The sequence below is a fragment of the Muntiacus reevesi genome, chromosome 2, assembly GCF_963930625.1.
Source record: "Muntiacus reevesi chromosome 2, mMunRee1.1, whole genome shotgun sequence".
Taxonomy (NCBI): Eukaryota; Metazoa; Chordata; class Mammalia; order Artiodactyla; family Cervidae; genus Muntiacus; species Muntiacus reevesi.
Window position 1 is genome coordinate 96731124 of NC_089250.1, and position 9423 is coordinate 96740546.

The window sequence follows — 9423 nt, forward strand, 5'->3', positions numbered from 1 at the left end:
GGTATTATATGCTTTGGTATTTCCAAATATCTTATACTTATTACCTGCTTTGATCCCTCCATCGCTGTGAAGCAGTGTGCTTGTTCTTATACCATTCTGCAGCTGAGGAGACTGTGGTTCAGAGGGGTGAAGGAACTTCATCTGTTATGTTGTCTGTGGTAGACCAGGTAAAGTTAGCAGCTATTTGTACTCTTGTGTGTAACAAACAAAAGAAATTTTATTTCTGTGCAGCCTTCTGATAGCCTTCTGCTTACAGATGTCTTGATCAGATGCTCATATTTCACCCAGATCTGTTTCAACCTTACCTGGACTCAACTAACTTAAGAAGCGTGTGGGCCAATCCTTCTATATGCCCTTCAGGTATATCCCAGAAATAAGCTCCCACATTCTTCAGTGTAGTTTTTATCAAAAGGCTAACTGGGGAAACAATACTAATGGAAAATTAGCTGAAGAATAATCTTCCACTTCTCTCTGGTCTAAATAATTTTGTTAGAACAAGTGAAATCATCAAAGAGAGAGATTCATAAAGACACATTTCTTGCCTGCTTGTGAATTTGGTTTTTTTGAATGTCTCTCAGGCCTTATCATCCTCAGTTTAATTGATTCTTGTTATTTTCAAATTTTGTGTTTTTTTTAAATTATTTATTTATTTTGCTACACTGGGTCTTTGTTGTGGCATGTAGGATCTTTAGTTGCAGATGGAAATTCTTAGCTGTGCGATGTTGTTCCCCCACCAGGGATCAAACCTGGGCCCCCTGCATTGGGAGTGTAGAGTCTTAGCCACTGAACCACCAGGGAAGTCGCTAATTCATGTTATAATAAAAGTAGCCCTAGGGAACAAGTGGGCAGTTCGTATATCAATATAAGGGCATTGTCCATTAAATTCATTCTACCAGTGTTTGAATGCCTGCATTTTCCCAGGAATTGGGTTCTAGAGATCTAACCATGAATAAGGCCAGCCCCTATTCTCAGACAGATAAATAGACAGACACTACATAGGGTGTTACGTGCACTCAGTAAACCAGAGTGCCCGAATGGGCCACTGGAAAGTCTGAGAATCCTTAAAACTACCCTGACTTCTAACACCAGTTGCAATATCCTCAAGCCCATCTCAGTTCCAATAATTCACTAGAAAGGCTCACAGAACTCACTGAAAGTGGTTATACTCATAATGATGGCTCATGGCAGCAAAGGATGCAAATGAAAATCTGCCAAGGAAAGTATAGATGAGGCAGAGCCCAGAGAGTTCCCAGTGTGAAGCTTCCAGTTGTCCTCTTCCAGTGGAGTTGTGGACGGTGTGACCTTCTCACAACAATAATGTATCACAATACTTACAGAATACAGTCCTGAGAGCAGCCTTGGTGTGCAGTGTTTTTATTGGGGCTCAATTTCATAGATATGATTATCCACTCATGTGGCTACCTTCTTTCCCAGGCCACCTAGAAGTCAAACTGATACCCTGTGGCCCAAAACCTTTCACCATAAATTGTACTGTTAGTATACACTCTTGAGTGTGGCCCAAGTCCTCCAAATAAATAAGAGTATGTTTCTTTTTTTTAATTTTTACATTGGAGTATTTTTATTGGAATATAGTTGATTTGCAATGTTGTATTAGTTTCAGGTATAAGCAAAGTGGTTCAGTTATACATATACATGGGTCTATGTGTCTTCTTTTTCAAATTCTTTTCTCATATAAGTTATTACAGAATATTGGATAGAGTTCTCTGTGCTATACAGTAAGTCTTTGTTTGTCATCTATTTTATATATAGTAGTGTGTTTATGTTAATCCCAAACTCCTAATTTATTCTCCCACCATGTTTGCCTTTGGTAACCATAGTTTGTTTTTAAAATCTGTGAGTCTGTAAATAAGTTCATTTATATCATTTTAAAATTATATTCTATGTGAGTATTATCATATGATATTTGTCCTTCTCTGACTCTACTTTGTATGATAATCTCTAGGTCCATCCATGTTGCTTGCTGCAAATGGCATTATTTTGTTCTTTTTTGTGGCTGATTAATATTCCATTGGCTATATGTACCATATCTTCTTTTTCCTCTGTTGATGGACATTTAGGTTGCTTCCATGTCTTGGATATTGTAAATAGTATTGCAGTGAATATTGGGGTGGATGTATCCTTTAGAATTTTACTTTTCTTTGGATATATGCCCAAGAGTAGGCTAGCTGGATCATATGGTAGCTCTGTTTTTCATTTTTCAAGGAATCTCCATGCTGTTCTCTATTGTGGCTGTACCAATTCACATTCCCACCAACAATGTAGGAGGGTTCCCTTTGTATCCTCTTCAACATTTATTGTTAATAGACCTTTTGATGATGTCCATTCTGATTGGTGTGAGGTGATACCTCATTGTAGTTTTGATTTGCATTTCTCTGATAATTAGTGATGTCGAGCATGTTTTCATGTGCCTCTTGGCCATCTGTATGTCTTCTTTGGTGAAATGTCTGTTCTGCCCCTCTTTTTTTGGATTTTATTGAAGTATTGTTGATTTACAAAGTTGTGTTAATTTCTTCTGCAGAGGAAAATGACCCCAGTTTTATATATATATATATTCTTTTTCACATTCTTTTCCATTATGGTTTGTAACAGGATATTGAATATAGTTCCCTGTGATATACAGTAGATTCTTGTTGTCTATCCATTCCATGTATAATAGTTTGTCTCCTGATTCTGGACTCCTATTTCTTCCCTCCCCTCCCCCCTTCCTACTTGTTCTGTCCATTTTTTTAATTGGGCTTTTTTTTTTGGACATAGATCTGCATGAGCCGTTTGTGTATTTTGGAGATTCAGACAGGACATTCCAAGGTTTGGAGATTACCACCAAGGAGTCAAGGAGAAAGGCCAGGTTCAGACTAACTTCATTCTGTACAGCACAGCTCCCATATCAGTTTACAATATCAGAGAAAACTTCTTAGAGGGGAGAATGTGTAAATGGAGATCCAGGACAAGTAAGGGTTAGCCAAGGTCTTCCAGTCAAGGGAACAGCATAACAGGGGCTCAGAAACAAGAGAAAGCAGAGATTGTTTGAAGTGCTTGAGGATGTCTGGGACAGAGAGTGTGAGAGAACAAGAGGTCAGGGAAGAGCCTGGAGGAAACAGTCTGGAGGGTGGATCTTAGGATGGCTCAGAAGCAGAGGTGTATTAGAGCCAGCCTATGGGGTTGGGAGAGTCATCTGCTAAATACTCCAGAATCTTGCAAACTATTCTTCAATACAGTTGTCATTAAATTTTTAATTATATAAACTTATAACTAAGTAAGTGTGTTAGTTGCTGTTATGTCTGACTCTTTGCAACCCCATGGACTGTGGCCCACTAGGCTCCTCTGTCCATGGAATTCTCCAGGCAAGAATACTGGAGTGGGTAGCCACTCCCCTCTCTATAAATCATATTTTTAAAAGATGGTACTCAATAAATAGGTGGGAAAAAAAAAAGATGGTACCCAAGACTCATCACTGGTGGATTACTTTTCTTTCTTTCTTTCTTTTTTGTTGTTGCTATTCTTAGCTTTTTTGAGGTATCTATATGGTAGAAATTCTATACAATAGTGTATTCATGTAAGTCTCTTCCCAGTTTGCTTTCAGTGACAGCACTTTGGTGGCTTGAAATCAGTTGTGGTAGAAGTATATTTACACCACAATGATTAGCAAATGCTTCAACTCAGGGCCTTTGCTTCCTGCCAAGAGCTGATGGTTAAACATTTACCAACATAACAAGAATCATATTTCCCTGAGGACCAAAAGACACTGAGAGATATATTAAGCTGGGAAATGATATAATAAACTGTTCATTGGGAAGATCAGTTTGGTTTTTGAGAGCAGGAGAGATTTATAGGACAAGAATGGATTCAGGAAGGCTAATTGGAAGCTTTGACACTGTCCTCCTTTATAAGGGCTCATGGGCAAAGTCCATCTTCAGTCACAATACTAGGAACAACTACATTTCATCAGAATATCTGGCTTTTCATCTTATGCAGGCTGTAAATCTCATAGCTGATAATTTTTCTTTTCCATTTGGAAGCAGGAAACCAAATTTTTGGTCCACCTCAAACAATTTTTGCTAAACCTTTCTAATGCCCTTACTTCAATTTCTTTTAATTTTCCTACTTCTGCTTTTCTCTTTGCTGCAATGGTCTCATTTAAAAACTTTCCTAAATGGAATCTTCATATCCTAATACCAAATAGGCAATAACTAAACAAATAAAGATTTAAAAGGCAGCCTATGACCTTCAAAACTCACATTTATTTAAAACAAAAACTATCAACAAATACTCCCAACTTTTTCATTGTCATTGAATGTCTCTTTTACTTGTTTTAGCTTCAGCATGAGGTTTCTTCTTAAAATCAGGGGAAAGCCAAGATACTTGCCATCTCTCTTAAATCTGAAAGGGCTTCATTGAAAAAAATGAACCACACAGAAGAGTCTCAGAGGAGGAGCGAGCTAGTGGTGCAGATGATTGGTGTTCAGGACATCAACCTGACCTGGTTCCTGCTCTGTACATGCTCACTCCACCCTGGGACAGGATGTGCAGTAGACACACCTACTCATCTTTAGATGTTAAATATCACTGTGCCCTGATAGGAACTTAGCAAGCCTCAGGGGTCATGAAGGATGGATTATTTTGAATTTACAACTTGCGTCCTTAGAGGTCACCTTGACTGGAAAGAAGCATACCATTTCCTTCCATAATAATATTTTGCATTTGCTTTACATTTATTCTTTCATTCAATCTAATAACCACAACAACCCTATCATAGGTGGATATTTTTGTCCCTGCTTTAGAGCGGAGGCAGTAAGGCTTTGGAGCTTTTAAAGAATTTGTTCAAGTGGAAGAGATAGGATTTGGGTTCACATCACCTGCCTTCTGTCCAGCTTTGTTCCCTTCCTCAGCAAGTCCTCTGCACAAAGTTCAGGTTCATTTTTGACCCACTCAGGAGAGGAATGGATGAGGGGGAGAGCCATGATTGTCTGTGAAGCTAAAAGGACTGGACATTTCAAAGCAATACATGTCAGACACCAACCAGTCTTGAGTAAAAGGATCCATGGTACTAAACTGTGTCTTTGAGAAACATAACTTTTCCTCTATCTTCATTATCATTTTGTTTCTGGCCAACAAAAATAGTTATGTTAATAATTAAGATCATAATAACAGCTAACATTTATTGAGTGTTTTGTGTATGCCTGGCTGTGCCAAGGGCTTTACTTAAATTGTTAACTAAGGTGGATCTGAGTGTTCAGTTTCCTCGCTTGGCTATCTGGTGAATAAATCTCTTTGCTGCAAACCTCGGCATCTTGGTAGTTTGGCTCGCTGCACATCGGGCAAAACAAATCTACTTTGTTGTTGGTGATGAGGATGGTGATGAGGTCTATGGGATGAGGAGATGTGTGGGTAAGGTGACCATTGAAACTTTGTGCTGTGTTCCTCTTGTCATTCCCACCGACTGTGGAGATCAAGCCCTGAGCCTTTGGAGTACGAGCACTGACTCCAAGACTCTAAACTACCAGAGAACTAACCCTAGGGAGTACCAAATTAGTGAGAACTCACACAGAGGAAACCATTTGAATACAAGATCTGGCATCACCCAACCACCCTGTTCTGGACACCACATCTAAACAACAAACAAAACAAAAATACAAACCCAATCATCAGCAGACAGGATTACCACCTCACTCAGCCTTGTCCATCAGAGAAAAAACAAACAAACAAACAAACAAAACTCAGCACAAATATCACCCTATATGAAGCTCACAAAAACCACTGGACCAATCTTAGGAGGGAAGAAACCAAAAGGAGGAAAGAATTCAACCTTCTTCAAAGAAAGAATTCAACTTTCCTTGAAGCCTAGGAAAAGGAGACCTCAAACACAATAAGTTAAAAAAATAATGAAAAGGCAGAGAAATACTACACAAATGAAGGAACAAGCTAGAAACACAGAAGTCCAAATAAATGAAGAGGAAAGAGGCAAACTACCTGAGAAAGAATTCAGAATAATGATAGTAAAGATGATCAAAAACCTTGAAAAAAAAAAATGGAGGAAATGCAGGGATCAATTAACAAAGACCAAGAAAAATTAAAGAATAAACATACAGAGACAAACAATGCAATTACTGAAATTAAAAATACTCTATAAAGGAATCAATAGTAGAATATCTGAAGCTGAAGAAAGAATCAATGAGATAGAAGATAAAATGGTGGAAATAACTTCTGAAGAGAATAAAGTCAAAAGAATGAAAAGAAGTGAGGATAGTCTCAGAGACCTCTGGGAAAATATCAAACACACTAACATTTGAATCAAAGGGGTCCCAGAAGAAGAAGAGAAAAAGAAAGGTTATGAGGAATTTTTTGAAGAGATTATAGTTGAAAATTTTCCCAACATGGAAAAGAAAATAGTCAATCAAGTCCAAGAGGCACAAAAAGACCCATACAGGATAAACCCATGGAGAAACATGCTAAGATGCATACTAATCAAACTAACAAAGACTAAACACAAAGAAAGAATATTAAAAGCAGCAAGGGAGAATCAACAAGTAACATACAAGGGAAACCCCATATGCTTAACAGCTGATCTCTCGGCTAAAACTCTGTAGGCCAGAAGGGAATGGCAGGATATATATAAAGTACTGAAATGGAACAATCTACAACCAAGATTGCCAAACCTGGCAAGGATCTCATTTAAAATTGTTGGAGAAATAAAAAACCAGCTTCACAACAAACGTTAAAGGGGCTTACATAGTCAAGAAATACAAGAGAAGAAAAAAGATCTACAAAATAAACCCCAAACAATTAAGAAAATGGCAGTAGGAACATATATATCAATAATTACTTTAAATGGATTAAATGCTCCAAACAAAAGACACAGACTGGCTGAATGGATATAAAAACAAGACCCATATATATGCTGTCTACAAGAAATCCACTTCAGACCTCAAGACACATATAGACTGAAAGTGAGAGGATGGAAAAATATATTCCATGCAAATGTGAAGCAAAGGAAAGCTGGAGTAGCAATCCTCATATCAGACAAAACAGACCTTAAAGATTACAAGAGATAAGGAAGGACACTACATAATGATCAAGGGATCAATCTAAGAGGAAGACATAACAGTTGTAAATATCTGTGCACCCAACATAAGACCTCCTCAGTACATAAGACAAACACTAACAGACATAAAAGGAGAAACTGACAGTAACACAATATTATTAGGAGACTTTAATACCCCACTCACACCAATGGACAAATCATCAGAACAGAAAATGAATAAGGAAACACAAGTCTTAAATGATACATTAGATGAGGTGGATCTCATTGATATATTCAGGACATTCCATCCAAATACAGAAGAACATACCTTCTTCTCAAGTTCTCATGAAACATTCTCCAGGATAGATCACATCTTGGGTCACAAATCAAACCTCAGTAAGTTTAAGAAAATTGAAATCAAATCAAGCATCTTTTCTGACCACAATGCTATGAGACTAGATATCAGTTACATGAAAAAAAAAAAAAAAAAAAAACTGTAAGAAACACAAACACATGGAGATTAAGCAACACGTTTCTAAATAGCCAACAGGCTACTGAAGAAATCTAGAAATCAAAAAATTTCTAGAAATAAATGACAGTGAAAACACAACTACTCAAAACCTACAGGATGCAGCAAAAGCAGTTCTAAGAGAGATGTTTATAGCAATACAATCCTACCTCAAGAAACAAGAAAAACATCAAATAGACAGCCTAACTTTACACCTAAAACAACTGGAAAGAGAAGAACAAAAAACCCCCAAATTAGTAGACAGAAAGAAATCAAGATCCGAGCAGAAATAAACGAAAAAGAAATGAAAGAATCAATAGTAAAGATTAATAAAACTAAAACCTGGTTCTTTGAGAAGATAGACAAAATTGACAAACCTTTAGCCAGACTCATCAAGAAAAAAAGAGAGAAGAATCAAATCAACAAAATTAGAAATGAAAAAGGAGAGGTTACAACAGACTGCAGAAATACAAAGGATTATAAGAGACTATTATGAACAACTATATGGCAATATAATGGATAACCTGGAAGAAATGGACAGATTCTTAGAAAAGTTTAATCTTCTGAGATTGAACCAGGAAGAAATAGAAATTATGAACAACCCAATTGCAAGCACTGAAATGGAAGCTGTGATCAAAAATCCCCCTCCCCCCAAAAATGCCCAGGACCAGATGGCTTCACAGGAGAATTCTATCAAACATTTAGAGAAGAGCTAATGCCTATCCTTCTAAAACTCTTTAAAAAAATTGCATAGGAAAGAAAACTTCCAAACTCATTCTACGAGGCCACCATCACCTGATACCAAAACCAGACATAGGCAACACACAAAAAGAAAACTACAGGCCAATATCACTGGGGAACATAGATGCAAAAGTCCTCAAAAAAAGTTTAGCAAACAGAATTCAGCAACACATCAAAAAGCTCATACAGTATCATCAAGATGGGTTTATTCCAGGAATGCAAAGATTCTTCAGTATATGCAAATCAAACAATGTGATACACCATATTAGCAAATTGAAAGAATAAAAACCATATGATCATCTCAATAGATGCAGAAAAAGCCTTTGTAAAAATTAAGCACTCATTTATGATTAAAACTCTTTAAAAAATGGGCATAGGAGGAACCTACCTCAATATAGTAAAGACCATATATCATAAGCCTATAGCAAACATTGTTCTCAATGGTGAAAAACTGAAAGATTTTTCCCTTCCCCTAAGATCAGGAACAGGACAAGGGTGTCCACTTTCACCACTATTATTCAACGTATTTGCAGAAGTCCTAGCTACAGCAATCAGAGAAGAAAAAGAAATAAAAGGAATCCAGATAGGAAAAGAAGAAGTAAATCTCTCATGACATGAGAGATGACATGATACTGTACATAGAAAACCCTAAAGATAGTATCAGAAAATTACTAATCAGTGAATTTAGCAAAGTTGCAGGATACAGAATCAATACACAGAAATCATTTGCATTTATATATACTAACAGTGAAAAATCAGAAAGAGAAATTATGGAATCAATCCCATTCACCATTGCAACAAAAAGAATTAAATATCTAGGAATAAACTTACCTAAGGAGACAAAAGAACTGTACACAGAAAATTATATGACACTGATGAAAGAAATCAAAGATGACATAAACAGATGGAGAGATATTCCATGTTCCTGGGTAGGAAAAATCAATATTGTGAAAATGACTATACTACTAAATGCAATCTATAGATTCAATGGCATCCCTATCAAATTACCAATGGTATTTTTCACAGAACTAGAAGAAAAAATTTCATAATTCATATGGAAACATAAAAGACCCTGAATAGCCAAAGCAGTCTTGAGAAAGAAGAATGGAACTGGAGGAATCAACCTTCCTGACTT